At 40.8% G+C, this 25662-nt stretch overlaps 1 long non-coding RNA gene across 2 annotated transcripts in view; it reads left to right on the forward strand.

Moving 5' to 3' along the window:
- Positions 1 to 25662, forward strand: part of LOC110981403 (uncharacterized) — an 88307-nt gene that overhangs the window by 47659 nt on the left and 14986 nt on the right. Inside the window, exons 5-7 of one of the 2 annotated variants that reach the window (XR_015427156.1) lie at positions 9538 to 9734; positions 11049 to 14913; positions 16225 to 16834. The exons of the other annotated variant lie outside the window; for it this stretch is intronic. This is a non-coding gene — a long non-coding RNA (uncharacterized LOC110981403). Of the gene's footprint in view, positions 1 to 9537; positions 9735 to 11048; positions 14914 to 16224; positions 16835 to 25662 lie in introns of those variants that run through there. 2 annotated transcript variants of the gene reach the window in all.

A 25662-nucleotide genomic window follows, 5' to 3' on the forward strand; every position in this document is an offset into this window, starting at 1 on the left:
ACCCCGGCTCACTTTGCCTGTAAACAACTCGTGACCAGCGCCGGGGATTTCCACTTCACTGACCTTGAGCTTTTGACCCCGGCTGTAAACAACTCGTGACTGGCACCGACCTGCACCAGCAATCACAAACAAAAAGGGATTTCCCCTTGCTACAAGTCGAGACTTGCCCGACCTGAACTCGTGACGTCTACTTAAAGCATGGCTCTGTTCAAAGCAAAACACGCTATATTTACAACCGCCTTAAATAAATGACCTATATATTAAAATATCAATATATAAAAAAACATGTCAAGTCAAGTCGATAGAAAAAATGCTAAAAATTTTAGAAACCTATATATAAATAGAGACATGAGCAACCTTCTACACAGACCAATACTAAAATTTTTTACCCGATTTAAGAAGGCGTTTTTAGAAGATTTTGTCAAACAGTATAACATTCTGCTACCGGCACCTAAAAATAAACATCATACACGATTTGAACTAATAAACGCTGTCAAAGAGGATCAAAAACAATTTAGATATCTCCCGCGTCAGTCATATCGGCAGCTGTTGAAAACGGTACAAAAATATAATATTCCTTATGCAAACAAAGACAGATACGTCAAACAGGACTTTATTGAAGCGATTAAAGCTTACACTCAGCCAGAGGAAATTGCGGAAGTCGACATTAGAAACGTCAGGCGCTTTCAGGGTAATTTTCGCAATTGGGAATTGATACCCCGTTTCTTTGAATACGATTTGATACACTTTTTTGATTTTTACAAAACTGTCATCGAGAAAAAAGCTTTGGAAAAACTAAAAGAAATTGGTTCGTACAAATTGCAAACGACTCTAAAAGTTCAGTTTAGATTGGAAAAACCTGAAAAAACTGAATTTGGCGTATTCCCCTTACCGAGCGACAACGATGCCGTCGCAAATAAAGCCGACGTTAAAAACGCACTCACTGAACAGAGGGAAAAACAAATAAAAGAGGTGGAGGCTCATACACAAAAAGGCTCGGGTTGGATCTTTGACAAAGTTGTCGCTTTTTACATCAACGTGGTTAAATATAATCCAGCGGGTTCTTCTAACATTCCTTTGCCTAAGGAACTGTTAGACAAAAAAGCAATCATAAACTTCCAAAATAAAGATCAAGAATGTATCAGATGGGCGTTGCGGGCAGCTTTAAAGTTATATTCAGACGACGTCAAAAGTCAGCTAGAAACAAATCCAAAATATAAAATACATGACGAGCGGCCTTCAACTTACATGCCGAAGGCGTCAGATGGTTTAAATTTTACAAACATAAGCTTTCCAACACCCATATCTCAGATCCCACGTATCGAATCACAAAATAAGTTGGCGATTAACCCTAACCCTCCTCAATCCTCCAACAGGTGAAGGATTGAGGAGGGTTAGGGTTAATGTGTTTGGTTACAACAAAAAAAGACGGTCTTTACATTCTTTACAAAAGCAAGCGCCCAGAAGAACCGATCAATTTACTTTATTTTACCCGAGATGACGAAAATCACTATTGTTGGATTAAAAACTTTTCTCGGTTGACGAGTGATATCGATCATCATGAGCATAAGAAACACTGGTGTTTCAATTGCATGTCGCATTTCCAAACGGAAGAAAAGTTAACCAGACACAACGAAGATTGTCAAGGATTAAACGTTCCCATGTGTACGGTCGAGTTGCCGGTCAAAGGCGAGAATATACTCAAGTTCACAAATTACAAAAATAAACAAGACGCGCCTTTTGTCATTTACGCCGATTTTGAGTCTGTTTTAGAAAAACTACCGCCGACAGATACAAACACGGTCAAAACACAGATTCACAAGCCTTGTGGCTACTCATACGCGGTCGTCAGATGCGATGGAGTTTGCACTAGCCAAAAGACGTACAGAGGTCAAGACGCGGCTGTTAATTTTGTAGGGTCACTTTCTCAGGAAACCAAGAAGATCAACGAAATGTTTAAAAACAAGGCAAAGTTGATCTGGTCACCCGAGTTACAAAAAATCTACGAAAATTGTAATCGCTGTTGGATCTGCGAAAAGTTAATAGATCGAGCGAAAGCGAACGAAGCTCATTGTCAGTGTGATATTCCAAATGAACCAAAAACAAAATCTGACAAACTTGATTTCTGTCATAAAAATGAAGCTGGGTTCAGAGAATGGGTATGTTTAGATTGCAAAAAGCCCATCAATAATTTTAGAAAGGTTAGGGATCATTGCCACGTGACGGGGAAGTACCGAGGCCATGCGCACGCCAGTTGTAATCTCAAGTTAAGAATAGTGGTCGATCAAACACCCATTCCGGTGATCTTACATAATTTAGAAAAATATGACGCACATTTAATCATGCAAGGCGCCCACAAATTTTACGGGAAATCAATTAAGTTGATCGCTAAAAATACTGAAAATTACATTTCGTTTTCTTTTGGCCAACTCAGATTTTTAGACACATTTCATTTCATGGCGGCTTCGCTAGATCGGTTGGTTAAAAATTGTTCACCCGATGATTTTAACTTACTTTGTGAAAGGTTTCCAAATAACAGTCATTTATTGTTGGAAAAGGGAATTTACCCCTATGAGTATATAGACTCATTTAATCGATTCCAAGAGAGGAAACTCCCGCCAGTAGACGCTTTCTATAGCTCTCTGAAGCAGGGAGGAATAACCGAGCAAGAATACGCTCGTGCAAAAACAGTATGGCAAGGCTTTGGTTGTAAAAACCCAGGCGACTACCACGACCTATACATGGAAACGGACGTGTTATTGCTAGCGGCTGTTTTTGAGAACTTCCGTAAAGTCTGTAAACAACACTACGGCCTTGACCCAGCCAACTATTATACGTCACCGGGCCTGTCGTGGGATGCATTGTTAAAGCATTCCGGTATACAATTGGAACTACTGACAGACATTGACAAGCACTTGTTCTTTGAAAGGGCAAAAAGAGGTGGTATTTCGAGTGTGGGTGCAAAGCGATATGCAAAGGCCAATAATCCAGAACTACCTGATTACGACCCAAATAAGCCAGAGTCACAGATCATGTAGGCCTATTTTGACGCAAATAATTTATACGGCTGGGCGATGAGCAAATATCTGCCTGTAGGGGAATTTACCTGGGAAACAGACTTAGAAAAATTTACTTACTATTACATCCAAGAGTTGCGACTAACTGACGACTACGGTTACATGTTTGAGATTACTATGGATTACCCAGAACGTCACCATGACAAACATAATGACTTTCCACTTGCGCCCGAAAATATGTCGGTACAAACGAATGGCTTTCGAGCTATCAACAAAATTTAATTAGCAATGGAGTAGCGAGCGAAGCGACCTCGGTAGACAAACTCGTGGCTACTTTGGACACCAAACGAAAATATGTGTGCCATTATCTTACATTGCAAAAATATCTCAAACTCGGGTTGTGGATCAAAGAAGTTCACCGAGTATTAAAATTTCGTCAAAAGCCGTGGATGAAAAGCTAGGCCTATATTGACAAAAACACGAAATTGCCCAAATTGGCCAAGTCTGATTTTGAGAAAGACTTTTTCAAATTGATGAACAACTCGGTCTTTGGCAAGACGATGGAAAATGTCAGATATCGAATTGACGGTCATTTACTGAGGGACGTACAGGATTCCGATAAGTACAGAAAATTAACTTATAAACCGAATTACAAATCGACAGTACCATTTGAGGAGTGCAAGCTTTCGTTTGTGGAGATGTACCGAACCAAAACAAAATTAAATAAGCCAATCTATTGCGGTGTAAGTATTCTCGATATCTCCAAAACGTTGATGTACGATTTTTATTACAACGAACTAAAAGCCAATTTTGGTGAGGGGGTACGCTTACTTTATTCAGACACTGATTCTCTATTAGTTCAGATCGAACGAAGCGAACATTCCTTGGTCGACTATCTGAGTAAAAATCGTTCATTATTTGACTTTAGTAATTACCCGCCCAATCATCAACTTTACAGCACCAAAAATAAAAAAGTCATAGGCAAATTGAAAGAAGAATTTGGTGGCAAAACAATTTTAGAAGCCGTTTTCATCAGACCAAAAATGTATTCGATTCTGACGGTCGATCATAATTTAAAGAAGGCGAAAGGGGTCTCCAAAGTAGTAACCGAGAAACGGTTAACCCACGAGATGAATAAAAGCTGCCTATTTGACTGGGTTTCTTATTTCAATAAACAACAATTATTTAGATCGGACAAACATCGAATGTTCACGGTCTCTCAACAGAAACTTAGTCTATCACCTTTAGATACAAAGCGCTACATATTATCAAATGGAATCGATACGTTAGCTTACGGACATAAGCGAATCGAAGCGAACCCAAGCTAATCAACAACGAAGCGAGCGAAGCGGGTATTACCGAAGCGAACCTAAGCTAATTCGGTAATTCGGTGTCTTCGGGTACTACCTGAAGTTCCTCTTTGACAAAACTCCTATTTGATCCGTTTAATAAATAGAACAAAGTTGGACCCGTTTTTACCCTCTTGCCTTTCACTCGTTTAAATTGACTCGTGCGCTTTTCAATTGATAGACGTCCACGGCCAAGATCGGATCCGTCGCCCTTCTGACGGTGCCTCCCTCTTGCTCGCCCGGGTAATAGAGGTACCTAACGACCACGTCTGGAGGAAGTTCTCTTTGGGTGGTTCTTACAGGTGCACTCGGTGCTTGTTTCACTCCGCTCGCTAATTTGACGGCTTCTGCAGGAACGGCATCGATTAACCGCGTTTTTTCCTCGTTTAACGATTTCACGACCTGAGGCAAACGCTCCACCCATTCCACGTTTCGTTCACCCACGTTTATCATTTCTTGAGCGTATTGATGACCGAATAAACGCTCGGCTAAAGTGCGGTTAAACCTTTCCACGATTCCTTGAGATCTGTGTACCCCAGGCTCACCCACTTGAATTTGTACTTTATTTTTTGTCATTAACCGTTTGAAGTCACCTTTGAATTCAGATCCCGAGTCTACCATTACGAATTTGGGCCAGGTCAGAGGTGATCGCTCGTAAATTTTCTTGGTCGCTTCGGTTACATGTTCGGCGGTTTTACTGGTCAACGGCTCGGCTTCTTTATACCGCGAACCCACGTCTACCCCGGCAAAGCGTACTTAAACGGTTTTCTTTTAACTCGGTCCCAGGGTAAATAAAGTATGTCCATTTGATGCGCGCAATTAGGTTCGACCGATTCTGATTGCAACATTGTAGGTCTGGGTACGTAATGTGCTTTTGGTAAATATATTTGCCAAACGGCCTGCTTTTTTAGCCAGTTTCTAATAACTGATTTGTCAGCACTGGTCTTTTCGTGTAGATGATCGACCGCGCTTTCTCCTCTCCAGTAACCCTGTGGGCTGTAAAATAGTTTTGAAAATTCTCTCTCCATTTTAAAATAAGTTATGCAAATCGCTAAGCTAACAACCCCACCAAGGCCGTCCGGATATAATCCAAACAAACTCGCGAATTTTTTGATCCTCGGTAGGCTCGTAAAAATCGGACAACTTAGGCTCTGGTGGTAACGGCGTGATCCACGTTTACAAATGTTTGCTGACTCGCGCGTTCTTGTCGCATTCGTTCGTTTAAAAAGTCTAACATGTGTACGCAGTTTTGTTCCCAGGATTCCTTCGCTTGCGCCAATTGCTCCAACGCGAGGTCGTGACGCTTTCGTTCTTCGTCGACTTTACTTTTTGATAAACTGCTAAATAAAAAATTTGAGCCCGTGAATGCCAAAGCGTTTACTATCGCTCCTCCCACCATCATTAAAGCACTAGCCATTTTTAAAATAAGGTTAAATTAAATTAAATGAATAGCGAAAATAAAGATCAAGTTAAAGATCAATTGTCGGAAATTCAAGCAGACCTAAGTAATATCGAGCAGATGCTGGGTGATATGCATGCAGATATAGATCACATCGGTGATATGGTTTTAGAGACCCAAAGTGAAAATACGAAGACCTTTTTTTACGGTCGGTGTATCCTTAATCGCGTTTTCTTTTCTTTTTAAAATAAAATAAGAATAGTAAATAAGAATAGTATTATATAAAAATAGTATGTCACAACAATATACCAAAAAGCTAAGGAGGATTTGGGACTGTACGTGTTGTAGCAGACCTTCCAGCATATTGTTTTAACAATTCAGATTCTTTGTATACAAAATTATGATCTTAAGCGTCGATTCTGGTAGGATCTTTCGTTAAGTGAAGGCGAATAGTCCGCCAACGTAAAGGCACATAATGGTGGCTGTGGAGAGAGGTAAACAGCGAGAAACTAATCAAAGAGTCGTGAGCAACTTTGCATCGGCCTATTCCCGTTGTTTCCCTGCAAAAGCGTACTTTCGAGTCATTGTGTCTCAGTTTTTCTCGTTCAGATTAGAAACCAGTTGATTGCAGTTTTCATATGATAGGCCTAAAGGTTAAGTTTCGAAAAGAAAATGGTGTGATTCCAACCACGAGTTTTATGGTCCAACCATAGTGAGCACTCCTACAAGGGATCTTCTCTTGTGTTTTTCCTGTAAGTGGGCGCTAAAACTATGGCTGGTCTTCAGTACAAATAGTTCGCAAAATGTTACAAATCCCAAGCAGCTACTAAGCTACTTTACCCTTTTTAAATTGATTGGGCAGCTGCGTAAATTTTGAACAAAAGTGAGGTAACGTCGAAAACCAACCAGAGAGTGTTTTTTCTGCAAACTAAAATACAACTGTTGACACAGACTTTTGCCGCGGGCTGATCGAGGATTACCCCTATTGCTATTATAACGACTGTAAAGTTCAGTTACAGTTTTTAGACAATAAAGACGACCTGAGCACCATCGAGCGGCTGGATAACTCCATTGGTCACATTAAATCAAATTGCGTACTAGCTTGTCGTAAGTGTAATTTAATGCGTAAGTGTGATCAGGTAGTTGAGTCAACTGACTGGTAAACTAATGTTAACTTGCTATGAACTAGCTACAGTTATCTGTTTATTTGCTTTACTTTACTTACCCTTTGTTATAACTGGGCTATGTCAGCCTGGTTATAATTAATTTTATTTTAGTTATAACAAATGATAACTGTGCTATAATACGTACAGCTAGTTGCTGAGCTAGTTATAGCAGCTAACTTAACTTACTACACAGTTGAGTACCTACGCCTAAAGCACACCTACAACAGATTTAAAGAGTACTTATTATTAAAATGGACGACATCAAAAGCATTCTCACCGAGCGAAGTGGAGCGAGCAGCGAATCAACCGAAGCGAACGTAGCGAGCGTCAAAGACAGACTCTGTTCGATAGTTGCGTCAGGTGAAAGTAAGAAGTATCTCGGCAAAGAATATTCGATCAAAGAAATTGAAGCTCTGTCACCCAAAGACCAAGAGAAGCTTTTCAATTTGTACGAAGTTAAATTTGGCAAAGACATCGTTAAAACTCTAGGTAACGCTATTTTGAGCCTCTACTCTCGCTTACTCGGTATAGCTACTCCGATCGATCTACTCGGGTTCAACGTCAACTTAACGTCTGAAGAAGCGCTGACCAAAGACCTAAACGACGACCCGATTATCAGTCAAACGATGGGACACCTACTCACTGAGGTTTGTTATAAGTACGGTGTGTACTTGTCACCACTTACAGCCGCGTTGATTACCACTAAGCATCTAGAATTCAACAAAAGCTCTGTTATATTAAAAGAAGATGTCAACAACAACAACAAACGAAGCGAACCCGACACCAGCGAACAACGAAGTGACGAGCGAAGCGAGTGTTACTCCGGTCAAGACGGTAACTAAAAATAAAGTAAACGTTAAAAATCCAAAGCGTGTAGAACAAGGTAAAAAATTAGCCGAGCATAACAAAAAGATGAAGCAGCAGCTCGCCAAGATGAGATTAGCGAGCGAAACGAGCGAAGAGAGCAACCAAAACTTCAGCTCAGAAAATAAAATTTATCAAACGGTTACAGAGAACAGACACTTGATATTTGGTGGATTGGCGATTGGAGCGCTTGCGGTCTATTTAATTTGGAAAAATAAGTCGACGGTTAAAGTAAAACGTGTGAGTCTCCATTTTATTATATACGTTTTGAAAAATCTTGTTTGGTCAATCTATACGTCTTGTTTGGCGAGGTTTAATTTATCGAGGGCGTTTTCCCAGTGCTTATCCGAAACTTGAAATAGATCTTTCACTTTAGATTCAGTTTCCCCAGTTGTGTCTTGATAACACACCGCAATTAAAGCCTTCAACGGTTTACCTCTAGAGATCTTACCGATTAAAACTTGGTTTAACTTATATTCTATTCGCTTCCCCGTTTTTAAAACAAATGTTATATTTTGTAGGGTTTTTCTCGATTTTGGCGGCTTGGGTTTTTTCCAAACGTGATGCTTATAAATATCGATCTCCCATATCTGCGGGGGGTGTACGAAGAAACCCACCCAAAAATTAGGGCCCACAATGTTTACAAGCGTTTCTTTCATCTATTTCAACTATTTGGTGGTTACAAGCGAGTATGGGTTGACTTTGTTTTTGTGATCCCGCTATGTGTACTTCCTTTAGATTCAGCAAGTGACAAAGTTCCGCATCAGTCATTTTATATAAGGGTTTATTTATTTCAAATAAAAAAAAATTAAACCCCGGTTATGCCGAGGAATAACCAAGGTTAAATTTTGATAATACTCGTTTTCACTCGCTTTCATTCCCCCCTAGCTTTTCTTTAGTCACTTTCACTCACTTTCATTCTCCCCTAACGCTTCCCAAAAGCAAGGTTTTTCTTTAACCGTGAGCATAGTCGCCGTGACTCGATATCTAACGCTCGCTCCGCAAGAAAGTGAACCGTGGGCACCAAAATAAATGTCTCTAAGAGAGATCAAAGAGACCGCGTGACATTTTTTATTTACAAAAAGAGCGCGATCGATTTCTTTAAACGACTTATCCACCAAAGAGGCATCATAGTCGATCTTAACATATATCCTACTTTTATCGGTAAAAGCCGGTTTAACTAAGCAATTGATCCTATCGGGTAGGTCGTCTAGTTTTTGAGACACTTTAAAAGAGTTACGCGTACTCGCGGGGAGATCTTCTAGCATCTTATCTGATAAGTTTTCAAAATAATTATGAACTTCGTCATTTACACGTAATAGCAACGATTCAGTCTCGGGAGATATCTGATAACAAATTTGATCTTGACCAGTAGGTTCCTTAGTACCATATTTGTAAACTGGGTTGACACCGTAACAAGGGTCTTCGAGTCTAATCAACAGTTGTTTGTTTTGCCCCTCGTGGTGATAAGCGATCTTAGAAAAACATTTTGTTGGTCTTAAAATGACTAAATATTTAGGATCAAAGGGGCCATAGGTAACTTTTGGGTTGCGGTTGCCAGCATTCAGGCGCTCGTAGTCATTTGAGACGATATATTTGACTTGACATGGTTCTATTTATAATTAGGTTTCTAAAATCTTTCTCGGTTTTATTCAACATGTTCTTTTAAATACTATTATTTTTATATATAATAGCATTTATTTAAGGTGGTTGTAAACAAAGCGTGTTTTGCTTTTAAACAGAGCCAAGGTCACGAGTTCAGGTCGGGCAAGTCTCGACTTGTAACAAGGGGAAATCCCTTTTTGTTTGTGAGCGATTGCTGGTGCAGGTCGGTGCCAGTCACGAGTTGTTTACAGCCGGGGTCAAATGTTCAAGATCAGTGAAGTGGAAATCCCCGGCGCTAGTCACGAGTTGCTTACAGGAAAAGTGGCGTCAAAAGGTGAGTGGGAATCCCCGGTGCGTGTGGTGGGTGAAAGGGGGTGAAAAGGGCGTGTGGTCCAGAATTGGCTAATTCCTACTACTGTACCAGATAGACCATGAAGGGTGCACCACTACAAATAAATTCCCATAGACTGCAATGATATATCCCCACACTTTGCAATAATTTTAAAAATACTCACAACTCTCACAGGTGTCCAGGCTGCACAAAAATACGATGATCGACATGTCCCCTTTCATTTTCCTTTCAATTTTCGGGGGGTTGACCAATGAATTTTTGAGAAATTTTCACCAGAAGCAGACCACCCCTAAAATGAAGAAAATGTCCCTGCCCAGAAAAGTTGCCATTTTGAAAAACCATCCCTCTGCAAAACGGCCAAAGAGTGCCATTTTCGGACCCAACTGCACCCAAATTACTCAGAATTTGATGCCCAGAGTCCGGGCGAGGGGTTCAGTGCCATATTTCTCCAATTCCTCAATTTCATGGCTCTCAGGACTCTCTACTATAGAATATTTTGAGTGTATAACTTTTATTAACGAGCTCGGCGGACATATTTATGGCCTAATTACCAGGGTTCACCCATGATCGACGCACCCGGAATATGTCTTCTGTTACATCCCGGCATTACCGTGCCGTCAGGGTTAATGCTGGGCTATCGTTGAAAAGCGAGGCGGCTTTTATGTGGCGGATATATTCCTTCATGGTACAATGCGATCACGCCTTTCGTGCAGGTATTGCTGTACGGTATTTAAAGGGTATTCCCCTTGTGCCTACCGTTAACGTTGCTGCCTTACAGCACTTTTCCCACCAGTTTCTGTTTCTTTTGTACTATTGTGATGCATTCATTTTACAATGCGATTACCCCCAAAGAATCTTTTTTCAAGGAGTATATTGGGTTCCCCACTCTATTGTTCAAGTAAAACTGAGATGCCGTTGAACCGCAGAAATGCTATGATTGTTCCTGGGGGCACTTACTGAAGAAGATGCACGGTATGGGGTGAACTGGCCGAATTTAAGCTCCATTGAAAAAAGTGTAAAATCAACCAAGTTTGGAGCCCCATGGCTGGCAACTGAAGTCCCTCAGGCCTCTCAAACTAAAAAAATGTGTTATTTGGTCCTTCAGATTTCTTTTGATTTTCTCTTTTTAGTAGGTTAACCAATGAATTTTTGAATTATCCGCCCAAAACAAACTAACCCCCCCAAAAAGTGAATGTTCCAAATCCTCTCAGCGGCCATTTTTCAAATGACATCCCTCACCTTGCGCGGACTCTTCTGACAAATTTTCAATCCCATTTTTGTCTGCTTTGCCCCCAGATGGGTGCCCCTGAATCTACAGAGATGATTCTAGGCCATACTGACACGATCCCACCATTTTCTTGGCCCAAACAGACCCCCCTTTTCGAAGGAATCTGTAGGGGTACTTTTTATGGGCCTCGGCCTGGCGGAGAATTTTCTTTGAATTGGGACACTGCTGCCGGAAGTACATCGAACCCTAACTCCAAAGGGTGTATGTAAAATCACACTGAAATTGGAGGATTTGGGACTGTACGTGTTGTAGCAGACCTTCCAGCATATTGTTTTAACAATTCAGATTCTTTGTATACAAGATTATGATCTTAAGCGTCGATTCTGGTAGGATCTTTCGTTAAGTGAAGGCGAATAGTCCGCCAACGTAAAGGCACATAATGGTGGCTGTGGAGAGAGGTAAACAGCGAGAAACTAATCAAAGAGTCGTGAGCAACTTTGCATCGGCCTATTCCCGTTGTTTCCCTGCAAAAGCGTACTTTCGAGTCATTGTGTCTCAGTTTTTCTCGTTCAGATTAGAAACCAGTTGATTGCAGTTTTCATATGATAGGCCTAAAGGTTAAGTTTCGAAAAGAAAATGGTGTGATTCCAACCACGAGTTTTATGGTCCAACCATAGTGAGCACTCCTACAAGGGATCTTCTCTTGTGTTTTTCCTGTAAGTGGGCGCTAAAACTATGGCTGGTCTTCAGTACAAATAGTTCGCAAAATGTTACAAATCCCAAGCAGCTACTAAGCTACTTTACCCTTTTTAAATTGATTGGGCAGCTGCGTAAATTTTGAACAAAAGTGAGGTAACGTCGAAAACCAACCAGAGAGTGTTTTTTCTGCAAACTAAAATACAACTGTTGACACAGACTTTTGCCGCGGGCTGATCGAGGATTACCCCTATTGCTATTATAACGACTGTAAAGTTCAGTTACAGTTTTTAGACAATAAAGACGACCTGAGCACCATCGAGCGGCTGGATAACTCCATTGGTCACATTAAATCAAATTGCGTACTAGCTTGTCGTAAGTGTAATTTAATGCGTAAGTGTGATCAGGTAGTTGAGTCAACTGACTGGTAAACTAATGTTAACTTGCTATGAACTAGCTACAGTTATCTGTTTATTTGCTTTACTTTACTTACCCTTTGTTATTACTGGGCTATGTCAGCCTGGTTATAATTAATTTTATTTTAGTTATAACAAATGATAACTGTGCTATAATACGTACAGCTAGTTGCTGAGCTAGTTATAGCAGCTAACTTAACTTACTACACAGTTGAGTACCTACGCCTAAAGCACACCTACAACAGATTTAAAGAGTACTTATTATTAAAATGGACGACATCAAAAGCATTCTCACCGAGCGAAGCGGAGCGAGCAGCGGATCAACCGAAGCGAACGTAGCGAGCGTCAAAGACAGACTCTGTTCGATAGTTGCGTCAGGTGAAAGTAAGAAGTATCTCGGCAAAGAATATTCGATCAAAGAAATTGAAGCTCTGTCACCCAAAGACCAAGAGAAGCTTTTCAATTTGTACGAAGTTAAATTTGGCAAAGACATCGTTAAAACTCTAGGTAACGCTATTTTGAGCCTCTACTCTCGCTTACTCGGTATAGCTACTCCGATCGATCTACTCGGGTTCAACGTCAACTTAACGTCTGAAGAAGCGCTGACCAAAGACCTAAACGACGACCCGATTATCAGTCAAACGATGGGACACCTACTCACTGAGGTTTGTTATAAGTACGGTGTGTACTTGTCACCACTTACAGCCGCGTTGATTACCACTAAGCATCTAGAATTCAACAAAAGCTCTGTTATATTAAAAGAAGATGTCAACAACAACAACAAACGAAGCGAACCCGACACCAGCGAACAACGAAGTGACGAGCGAAGCGAGTGTTACTCCGGTCAAGACGGTAACTAAAAATAAAGTAAACGTTAAAAATCCAAAGCGTGTAGAACAAGGTAAAAAATTAGCCGAGCATAACAAAAAGATGAAGCAGCAGCTCGCCAAGATGAGATTAGCGAGCGAAACGAGCGAAGAGAGCAACCAAAACTTCAGCTCAGAAAATAAAATTTATCAAACGGTTACAGAGAACAGACACTTGATATTTGGTGGATTGGCGATTGGAGCGCTTGCGGTCTATTTAATTTGGAAAAATAAGTCGACGGTTAAAGTAAAACGTGTGAGTCTCCATTTTATTATATACGTTTTGAAAAATCTTGTTTGGTCAATCTATACGTCTTGTTTGGCGAGGTTTAATTTATCGAGGGCGTTTTCCCAGTGCTTATCCGAAACTTGAAATAGATCTTTCACTTTAGATTCAGTTTCCCCAGTTGTGTCTTGATAACACACCGCAATTAAAGCCTTCAACGGTTTACCTCTAGAGATCTTACCGATTAAAACTTGGTTTAACTTATATTCTATTTCACCCGCTTCCCCGTTTTTAAAACAAATGTTATATTTTGTAGGGTTTTTCTCGATTTTGGCGGCTTGGGTTTTTTCCAAACGTGATGCTTATAATATCGATCTCCCATATCTGCGGGGGTGTACGAAGAAACCCACCCAAAAATTAGGCCACAATGTTTACAAGCGTTTCTTTCATCTATTTCAACTATTTGGTGGTTACAAGCGAGTATGGGTTGACTTTGTTTTTGTGATCCCGCTATGTGTACTTCCTTTAGATTCAGCAAGTGACAAAGTTCCGCATCAGTCATTTTATATAAGGGTTTATTTATTTCAAATAAAAAAAAATTAACCCCGGTTATGCCGAGGAATAACCAAGGTTAAATTTTGATAATACTCGTTTTCACTCGCTTTCATTCCCCCCTAGCTTTTCTTTAGTCACTTTCACTCACTTTCATTCTCCCCTAACGCTTCCCAAAAGCAAGGTTTTTCTTTAACCGTGAGCATAGTCGCCGTGACTCGATATCTAACGCTCGCTCCGCAAGAAAGTGAACCGTGGGCACCAAAATAAATGTCTCTAAGAGAGATCAAAGAGACCGCGTGACATTTTTTATTTACAAAAAGAGCGCGATCGATTTCTTTAAACGACTTATCCACCAAAGAGGCATCATAGTCGATCTTAACATATATCCTACTTTTATCGGTAAAAGCCGGTTTAACTAAGCAATTGATCCTATCGGGTAGGTCGTCTAGTTTTTGAGACACTTTAAAAGAGTTACGCGTACTCGCGGGGAGATCTTCTAGCATCTTATCTGATAAGTTTTCAAAATAATTATGAACTTCGTCATTTACACGTAATAGCAACGATTCAGTCTCGGGAGATATCTGATAACAAATTTGATCTTGACCAGTAGGTTCCTTAGTACCATATTTGTAAACTGGGTTGACACCGTAACAAGGGTCTTCGAGTCTAATCAACAGTTGTTTGTTTTGCCCCTCGTGGTGATAAGCGATCTTAGAAAAACATTTTGTTGGTCTTAAAATGACTAAATATTTAGGATCAAAGGGGCCATAGGTAACTTTTGGGTTGCGGTTGCCAGCATTCAGGCGCTCGTAGTCATTTGAGACGATATATTTGACTTGACATGGTTCTATTTATAATTAGGTTTCTAAAATCTTTCTCGGTTTTATTCAACATGTTCTTTTAAATACTATTATTTTTATATATAATAGCATTTATTTAAGGTGGTTGTAAACAAAGCGTGTTTTGCTTTTAAACAGAGCCAAGGTCACGAGTTCAGGTCGGGCAAGTCTCGACTTGTAACAAGGGGAAATCCCTTTTTGTTTGTGAGCGATTGCTGGTGCAGGTCGGTGCCAGTCACGAGTTGTTTACAGCCGGGGTCAAATGTTCAAGATCAGTGAAGTGGAAATCCCCGGCGCTAGTCACGAGTTGCTTACAGGAAAAGTGGCGTCAAAAGGTGAGTGGGAATCCCCGGTGCGTGTGGTGGGTGAAAGGGGGTGAAAAGGGCGTGTGGTCCAGAATTGGCTAATTCCTACTACTGTACCAGATAGACCATGAAGGGTGCACCACTACAAATAAATTCCCATAGACTGCAATGATATATCCCCACACTTTGCAATAATTTTAAAAATACTCACAACTCTCACAGGTGTCCAGGCTGCACAAAAATACGATGATCGACATGTCCCCTTTCATTTTCCTTTCAATTTTCGGGGGGTTGACCAATGAATTTTTGAGAAATTTTCACCAGAAGCAGACCACCCCTAAAATGAAGAAAATGTCCCTGCCCAGAAAAGTTGCCATTTTGAAAAACCATCCCTCTGCAAAACGGCCAAAGAGTGCCATTTTCGGACCCAACTGCACCCAAATTACTCAGAATTTGATGCCCAGAGTCCGGGCGAGGGGTTCAGTGCCATATTTCTCCAATTCCTCAATTTCATGGCTCTCAGGACTCTCTACTATAGAATATTTTGAGTGTATAACTTTTATTAACGAGCTCGGCGGACATATTTATGGCCTAATTACCAGGGTTCACCCATGATCGACGCACCCGGAATATGTCTTCTGTTACATCCCGGCGTTACCGTGCCGTCAGGGTTAATGCTGGGCTATCGTTGAAAAGCGAGGCGGCTTTTATGTGGCGGATATATTCCTTCATGGTACAATGCGATCACGCCTTTCGTGCAGGTATTGCTGTACGGTATTTAAAGGGTATTCCCCTTGTGCCTACCGTTAACGTTGCTGCCTTACAGCACTTTTCCCACCAGTTTCTGTTTCTTTTGTACTATTGTGATGCATTCATTTTACAATGCGATTACCCCCAAAGAATCTTTTTTCAAGGAGTATATTGGGTTCCCCACTCTATTGTTCAAGTAAAACTGAGATGCCGTTGAACCGCAGAAATGCTATGATTGTTCCTGGGGGCACTTACTGAAGAAGATGCACGGTATGGGGTGAACTGGCCGAATTTAAGCTCCATTGAAAAAAGTGTAAAATCAACGTTTGGAGCCCCATGGCTGGCAACTGAAGTCCCTCAGGCCTCTCAAACTAAAAAAATGTGTTATTTGGTCCTTCAGATTTCTTTTGATTTTCTCTTTTTAGTAGGTTAACCCAATGAATTTTTGAATTATCCGCCCAAAACAAACTAACCCCCCCAAAAAGTGAATGTTCCAAATCCTCTCAGCGGCCATTTTTCAAATGACATCCCTCACCTTGCGCGGACTCTTCTGACAAATTTCAATCCCATTTTTGTCTGCTTTGCCCCCAGATGGGTGCCCCTGAATCTACAGAGATGATTCTAGGCCATACTGACACGATCCCACCATTTTCTTGGCCCAAACAGACCCCCCTTTTCGAAGGAATCTGTAGGGGTACTTTTTATGGGCCTCGGCCTGGCGGAGAATTTTCTTTGAATTGGGACACTGCTGCCGGAAGTACATCGAACCCTAACTCCAAAGGGTGTATGTAAAATCACACTGAAATTGGAGGATTTGGGACTGTACGTGTTGTAGCAGACCTTCCAGCATATTGTTTTAACAATTCAGATTCTTTGTATACAAGATTATGATCTTAAGCGTCGATTCTGGTAGGATCTTTCGTTAAGTGAAGGCGAATAGTCCGCCAACGTAAAGGCACATAATGGTGGCTGTGGAGAGAGGTAAACAGCGAGAAACTAATCAAAGAGTCGTGAGCAACTTTGCATCGGCCTATTCCCGTTGTTTCCCTGCAAAAGCGTACTTTCGAGTCATTGTGTCTCAGTTTTTCTCGTTCAGATTAGAAACCAGTTGATTGCAGTTTTCATATGATAGGCCTAAAGGTTAAGTTTCGAAAAGAAAATGGTGTGATTCCAACCACGAGTTTTATGGTCCAACCATAGTGAGCACTCCTACAAGGGATCTTCTCTTGTTTTTTTCCTGTAAGTGGGCGCTAAAACTATGGGCTGGTCTTCAGTACAAATAGTTCGCAAAATGTTACAAAATCCCAAGCAGCTACTAAGCTACTTTACCCTTTTTAAATTGATTGGGCAGCTGCGTAAATTTTGAACAAAAGTGAGGTAACGTCGAAAACCAACCAGAGAGTGTTTTTTCTGCAAACTAAAATACAACTGTTTGACACAGACTTTTGCCGCGGGCTGATCGAGGATTACCCCTATTGCTATTATAACGACTGTAAAGTTCAGTTACAGTTTTTAGACAATAAAGACGACCTGAGCACCATCGAGCGGCTGGATAACTCCATTGGTCACATTAAATCAAATTGCGTACTAGCTTGTCGTAAGTGTAATTTAATGCGTAAGTGTGATCAGGTAGTTGAGTCAACTGACTGGTAAACTAATGTTAACTTGCTATGAACTAGCTACAGTTATCTGTTTATTTGCTTTACTTTACTTACCCTTTGTTATAACTGGGCTATGTCAGCCTGGTTATAATTAATTTTATTTTAGTTATAACAAATGATAACTGTGCTATAATACGTACAGCTAGTTGCTCAGCTAGTTATAGCAGCTAACTTAACTTACTACACAGTTGAGTATCTACGCCTAAAGCACACCTACAACAACTTTAAAGAGTACTTATTATTAAAATGGACGACATCATAAGCATTCTCACCGAGCGAAGCGGAGCGAGCAGCGAATCAACCGAAGCGAGCGTAGCGAGCGTCAAAGACAGACTCTGTTCGATAGTTGCGTCAGATGAAAGTAAGAAGTATCTCGGCAAAGAATATTCGATCAAAGAAATTGAAGCTCTGTCACCCAAAGACCAAGAGAAGCTTTTCAATTTGTACGAAGTTAAATTTGGCAAAGAGATCGTTAAAACTCTAGGTAACGCTATTTTGAGCCTCTACTCTCGCTTACTCGGTATAGCTACTCCGATCGATCTACTTGGGTTCAACGTCAACTTAACGTCTGAAGAAGCGCTGACCAAAGACCTAAACGACGACCCGATTATCAGTCAAACGATGGGACACCTACTCACTGAGGTTTGTTATAAGTACGGTGTGTACTTGTCACCTCTTACAGCCGCGTTGATTACCACTAAGCATCTAGAATTCAACAAAAGCTCTGTTATATTAAAAGAGGATGTCAACAACAACAACAACAAACGAAGCGAACCCGACACCAGCGAACAACGAAGTGACGAGCGAAGCGAGTGTTACTCCGGTCAAGACGGTAACTAAAAATAAAGTAAACGTTAAAACTCCAAAGCGTGTAGAACAAGGTAAAAAATTAGCCGAGCATAACAAAAAGATGAAGCAGCAGCTCGCCAAGATGAGATTAGCGAGCGAAACGAGCGAAGAGAGCAACCAAAACTTCAGCTCAGAAAATAAAATTTATCAAACGGTTACAGAGAACAGACACTTGATATTTGGTGGATTGGCGATTGGAGCGCTTGCGGTCTATTTAATTTGGAAAAATAAGTCGACGGTTAAAGTAAAACGTGTGAGTCTCCGTTTTATTATATACGTTTTGAAAAATCTTGTTTGGTCAATCTATACGTCTTGTTTGGCTAGGTTTAATTTATCGAGGGCGTTTTCCCAGTGCTTATCCGAAACTTGAAATAGATCTTTCACTTTAGATTCAGTTTCCCCAGTTGTGTCTTGATAACACACCGCAATTAAAGCCTTCAACGGTTTACCTCTAGAGATCTTACCGATTAAAACTTGGTTTAACTTATATTCTATTTCACCCGCTTCCCCGTTTTTAAAACAAATGTTATATTTTGTAGGGTTTTTCTCGATTTTGGCGGCTTGGGTTTTTTCCAAACGTGATGCTTATAATATCGATCTCCCATATCTGCGGGGGTGTACGAAGAAACCCACCCAAAAATTAGGCCACAATGTTTACAAGCGTTTCTTTCATCTATTTCAACTATTTGGTGGTTACAAGCGAGTATGGGTTGACTTTGTTTTTGTGATCCCGCTATGTGTACTTCCTTTAGATTCAGCAATTGACAAAGTTCCGCATCAGTCATTTTATATAAGGGTTTATTTATTTCAAATAAAAAAAAATTAACCCCGGTTATGCCGAGGAATAACCAAGGTTAAATTTTGATAATACTCGTTTTCACTCGCTTTCATTCCCCCCTAGCTTTTCTTTAGTCACTTTCACTCACTTTCATTCTCCCCTAACGCTTCCCAAAAGCAAGGTTTTTCTTTAACCGTGAGCATAGTCGCCGTGACTCGATATCTAACGCTCGCTCCGCAAGAAAGTGAACCGTGGGCACCAAAATAAATGTCTCTAAGAGAGATCAAAGAGACCGCGTGACATTTTTTATTTACAAAAAGAGCGCGATCGATTTCTTTAAACGACTTATCCACCAAAGAGGCATCATAGTCGATCTTAACATATATCCTACTTTTATCGGTAAAAGCCGGTTTAACTAAGCAATTGATCCTATCGGGTAGGTCGTCTAGTTTTTGAGACACTTTAAAAGAGTTACGCGTACTCGCGGGGAGATCTTCTAGCATCTTATCTGATAAGTTTTCAAAATAATTATGAACTTCGTCATTTACACGTAATAGCAACGATTCAGTCTCGGGAGATATCTGATAACAAATTTGATCTTGACCAGTAGGTTCCTTAGTACCATATTTGTAAACTGGGTTGACACCGTAACAAGGGTCTTCGAGTCTAATCAACAGTTGTTTGTTTTGCCCCTCGTGGTGATAAGCGATCTTAGAAAAACATTTTGTTGGTCTTAAAATGACTAAATATTTAGGATCAAAGGGGCCATAGGTAACTTTTGGGTTGCGGTTGCCAGCATTCAGGCGCTCGTAGTCATTTGAGACGATATATTTGACTTGACATGGTTCTATTTATAATTAGGTTTCTAAAATCTTTCTCGGTTTTATTCAACATGTTCTTTTAAATACTATTATTTTTATATATAATAGCATTTATTTAAGGTGGTTGTAAACAAAGCGTGTTTTGCTTTTAAACAGAGCCAAGGTCACGAGTTCAGGTCGGGCAAGTCTCGACTTGTAACAAGGGGAAATCCCTTTTTGTTTGTGAGCGATTGCTGGTGCAGGTCGGTGCCAGTCACGAGTTGTTTACAGCCGGGGTCAAATGTTCAAGATCAGTGAAGTGGAAATCCCCGGCGCTAGTCACGAGTTGCTTACAGGAAAAGTGGCGTCAAAAGGTGAGTGGGAATCCCCGGTGCGTGTGGTGGGTGAAAGGGGGTGAAAAAGGGCGTGTGGTCCAGAATTGGCTAATTCCTACTACTGTACCAGATAGACCATGAAGGGTGCACCACTACAAATAAATTCCCATAGACTGCAATGATATATCCCCACACTTTGCAATAATTTTAAAAATACTCACAACCTCTCACAGGTGTCCAGGCTGCACAAAAATACGATGATCGACATGTCCCCTTTCATTTTCCTTTCAATTTTCGGGGGGTTGACCAATGAATTTTTGAGAAATTTTCACCAGAAGCAGACCACCCCTAAAATGAAGAAAATGTCCCTGCCCAGAAAAGTTGCCATTTTGAAAAACCATCCCTCTGCAAAACGGCCAAAGAGTGCCATTTTCGGACCCAACTGCACCCAAATTACTCAGAATTTGATGCCCAGAGTCCGGGCGAGGGGTTCAGTGCCATATTTCTCCAATTCCTCAATTTCATGGCTCTCAGGACTCTCTACTATAGAATATTTTGAGTGTATAACTTTTATTAACGAGCTCGGCGGACATATTTATGGCCTAATTACCAGGGTTCACCCATGATCGACGCACCCGGAATATGTCTTCTGTTACATCCCGGCATTACCGTGCCGTCAGGGTTAATGCTGGGCTATCGTTGAAAAGCGAGGCGGCTTTTATGTGGCGGATATATTCCTTCATGGTACAATGCGATCACGCCTTTCGTGCAGGTATTGCTGTACGGTATTTAAAGGGTATTCCCCTTGTGCCTACCGTTAACGTTGCTGCCTTACAGCACTTTTCCCACCAGTTTCTGTTTCTTTTGTACTATTGTGATGCATTCATTTTACAATGCGATTACCCCCAAAGAATCTTTTTTCAAGGAGTATATTGGGTTCCCCACTCTATTGTTCAAGTAAAACTGAGATGCCGTTGAACCGCAGAAATGCTATGATTGTTCCTGGGGGCACTTACTGAAGAAGATGCACGGTATGGGGTGAACTGGCCGAATTTAAGCTCCATTGAAAAAAGTGTAAAATCAACCAAGTTTGGAGCCCCATGGCTGGCAACTGAAGTCCCTCAGGCCTCTCAAACTAAAAAAATGTGTTATTTGGTCCTTCAGATTTCTTTTGATTTTCTCTTTTTAGTAGGTTAACCAATGAATTTTTGAATTATCCGCCCAAAACAAACTAACCCCCCCCAAAATGTGAATGTTCCAAATCCTCTCAGCGGCCATTTTTCAAATGACATCCCTCACCTTGCGCGGACTCTTCTGACAAATTTTCAATCCCATTTTTGTCTGCTTTGCCCCCAGATGGGTGCCCCTGAATCTACAGAGATGATTCTAGGCCATACTGACACGATCCCACCATTTTCTTGGCCCAAACAGACCCCCCTTTTCGAAGGAATCTGTAGGGGTACTTTTTATGGGCCTCGGCCTGGCGGAGAATTTTCTTTGAATTGGGACACTGCTGCCGGAAGTACATCGAACCCTAACTCCAAAGGGTGTATGTAAAATCACACTGAAATTGGAGGATTTGGGACTGTACGTGTTGTAGCAGTCCTTCCAGCATATTGTTTTAAACAATTCAGATTCTTTGTATACAAGATTATGATCTTAAGCGTCGATTCTGGTAGGATCTTTCGTTAAGTGAAGGCGAATAGTCCGCCAACGTAAAGGCACATAATGGTGGCTGTGGAGAGAGGTAAACAGCGAGAAACTAATCAAAGAGTCGTGAGCAACTTTGCATCGGCCTATTCCCGTTGTTTCCCTGCAAAAGCGTACTTTCGAGTCATTGTGTCTCAGTTTTTCTCGTTCAGATTAGAAACCAGTTGATTGCAGTTTTCATATGATAGGCCTAAAGGTTAAGTTTCGAAAAGAAAATGGTGTGATTCCAACCACGAGTTTTATGGTCCAACCATAGTGAGCACTCCTACAAGGGATCTTCTCTTGTGTTTTTCCTGTAAGTGGGCGCTAAAACTATGGCTGGTCTTCAGTACAAATAGTTCGCAAAATGTTACAAATCCCAAGCAGCTACTAAGCTACTTTACCCTTTTTAAATTGATTGGGCAGCTGCGTAAATTTTGAACAAAAGTGAGGTAACGTCGAAAACCAACCAGAGAGTGTTTTTTCTGCAAACTAAAATACAACTGTTGACACAGACTTTTGCCGCGGGCTGATCGAGGATTACCCCCTATTGCTATTATAACGACTGTAAAGTTCAGTTACAGTTTTTAGACAATAAAGACGACCTGAGCACCATCGAGCGGCTGGATAACTCCATTGGTCACATTAAATCAAATTGCGTACTAGCTTGTCGTAAGTGTAATTTAATGCGTAAGTGTGATCAGGTAGTTGAGTCAACTGACTGGTAAACTAATGTTAACTTGCTATGAACTAGCTACAGTTATCTGTTTATTTGCTTTACTTTACTTACCCTTTGTTATTACTGGGCTATGTCAGCCTGGTTATAATTAATTTTATTTTAGTTATAACAAATGATAACTGTGCTATAATACGTACAGCTAGTTGCTGAGCTAGTTATAGCAGCTAACTTAACTTACTACACAGTTGAGTACCTACGCCTAAAGCACACCTACAACAGATTTAAAGAGTACTTATTATTAAAATGGACGACATCAAAAGCATTCTCACCGAGCGAAGCGGAGCGAGCAGCGAATCAACCGAAGCGAACGTAGCGAGCGTCAAAGACAGACTCTGTTCGATAGTTGCGTCAGGTGAAAGTAAGAAGTATCTCGGCAAAGAATATTCGATCAAAGAAATTGAAGCTCTGTCACCCAAAGACCAAGAGAAGCTTTTCAATTTGTACGAAGTTAAATTTGGCAAAGACATCGTTAAAAACTCTAGGTAACGCTATTTTGAGCCTCTACTCTCGCTTACTCGGTATAGCTACTCCGATCGATCTACTCGGGTTCAACGTCAACTTAACGTCTGAAGAAGCGCTGACCAAAGACCTAAACGACGACCCGATTATCAGTCAAACGATGGGACACCTACTCACTGAGGTTTGTTATAAGTACGGTGTGTACTTGTCACCACTTACAGCCGCGTTGATTACCACTAAGCATCTAGAATTCAACAAAAGCTCTGTTATATTAAAAGAAGATGTCAACAACAACAACAAACGAAGCGAACCCGACACCAGCGAACAACGAAGTGACGAGCGAAGCGAGTGTTACTCCGGTCAAGACGGTAACTAAAAATAAAGTAAACGTTAAAAATCCAAAGCGTGTAGAACAAGGTAAAAAATTAGCCGAACATAACAAAAAGATGAAGCAGCAGCTCGCCAAGATGAGATTAGCGAGCGAAACGAGCGAAGAGAGCAACCAAAACTTCAGCTCAGAAAATAAAATTTATCAAACGGTTACAGAGAACAGACACTTGATATTTGGTGGATTGGCGATTGGAGCGCTTGCGGTCTATTTAATTTGGAAAAATAAGTCGACGGTTAAAGTAAAACGTGTGAGTCTCCATTTTATTATATACGTTTTGAAAAATCTTGTTTGGTCAATCTATACGTCTTGTTTGGCGAGGTTTAATTTATCGAGGGGCGTTTTCCCCAGTGCTTATCCGAAACTTGAAATAGATCTTTCACTTTAGATTCAGTTTCCCCAGTTGTGTCTTGATAACACACCGCAATTAAAGCCTTCAACGGTTTACCTCTAGAGATCTTACCGATTAAAACTTGGTTTAACTTATATTCTATTTCACCCGCTTCCCCCGTTTTTAAAACAAATGTTATATTTTGTAGGGTTTTTCTCGATTTTGGCGGCTTGGGTTTTTTCCAAACGTGATGCTTATAATATCGATCTCCCATATCTGCGGGGGTGTACGAAGAAACCCACCCAAAAATTAGGCCACAATGTTTACAAGCGTTTCTTTCATCTATTTCAACTATTTGGTGGTTACAAGCGAGTATGGGTTGACTTTGTTTTTGTGATCCCGCTATGTGTACTTCCTTTAGATTCAGCAAGTGACAAAGTTCCGCATCAGTCATTTTATATAAGGTGTTATGTATTTCAAATAAAAAAAAATTAACCCCGGTTATGCCGAGGAATAACCAAGGTTAAATTTTGATAATACTCGTTTTCACTCGCTTTCATTCCCCCCTAGCTTTTCTTTAGTCACTTTCACTCACTTTCATTCTCCCCTAACGCTTCCCAAAAGCAAGGTTTTTCTTTAACCGTGAGCATAGTCGCCGTGACTCGATATCTAACGCTCGCTCCGCAAGAAAGTGAACCGTGGGCACCAAAATAAATGTCTCGAAGAGAGATCAAAGAGACCGCGTGACATTTTTTATTTACAAAAAGAGCGCGATCGATTTCTTTAAACGACTTATCCACCAAAGAGGCATCATAGTCGATCTTAACATATATCCTACTTTTATCGGTAAAAGCCGGTTTAACTAAGCAATTGATCCTATCGGGTAGGTCGTCTAGTTTTTGAGACACTTTAAAAGAGTTACGCGTACTCGCGGGGAGATCTTCTAGCATCTTATCTGATAAGTTTTCAAAATAATTATGAACTTCGTCATTTACACGTAATAGCAACGATTCAGTCTCGGGAGATATCTGATAACAAATTTGATCTTGACCAGTAGGTTCCTTAGTACCATATTTGTAAACTGGGTTGACACCGTAACAAGGGTCTTCGAGTCTAATCAACAGTTGTTTGTTTTGCCCCTCGTGGTGATAAGCGATCTTAGAAAAACATTTTGTTGGTCTTAAAATGACTAAATATTTAGGATCAAAGGGGCCATAGGTAACTTTTGGGTTGCGGTTGCCAGCATTCAGGCGCTCGTAGTCATTTGAGACGATATATTTGACTTGACATGGTTCTATTTATAATTAGGTTTCTAAAATCTTTCTCGGTTTTATTCAACATGTTCTTTTAAATACTATTATTTTTATATATAATAGCATTTATTTAAGGTGGTTGTAAACAAAGCGTGTTTTGCTTTTAAACAGAGCCAAGGTCACGAGTTCAGGTCGGGCAAGTCTCGACTTGTAACAAGGGGAAATCCCTTTTTGTTTGTGAGCGATTGCTGGTGCAGGTCGGTGCCAGTCACGAGTTGTTTACAGCCGGGGGTCAAATGTTCAAGATCAGTGAAGTGGAAATCCCCGGCGCTAGTCACGAGTTGCTTACAGGAAAAGTGGCGTCAAAAGGTGAGTGGGAATCCCCGGTGCGTGTGGTGGGTGAAAGGGGGTGAAAAGGGCGTGTGGTCCAGAATTGGCTAATTCCTACTACTGTACCAGATAGACCATGAAGGGTGCACCACTACAAATAAATTCCCATAGACTGCAATGATATATCCCCACACTTTGCAATAATTTTAAAAATACTCACAACTCTCACAGGTGTCCAGGCTGCACAAAAATACGATGATCGACATGTCCCCTTTCATTTTCCTTTCAATTTTCGGGGGGTTGACCAATGAATTTTTGAGAAATTTTCACCAGAAGCAGACCACCCCTAAAATGAAGAAAATGTCCCTGCCCAGAAAAGTTGCCATTTTGAAAAACCATCCCTCTGCAAAACGGCCA

The sequence above is a fragment of the Acanthaster planci genome, linkage group LG11, assembly GCF_054643075.1.
Source record: "Acanthaster planci isolate LZ-2023a linkage group LG11, COTS_SCS, whole genome shotgun sequence".
NCBI lineage: Eukaryota > Metazoa > Echinodermata > Asteroidea > Valvatida > Acanthasteridae > Acanthaster > Acanthaster planci.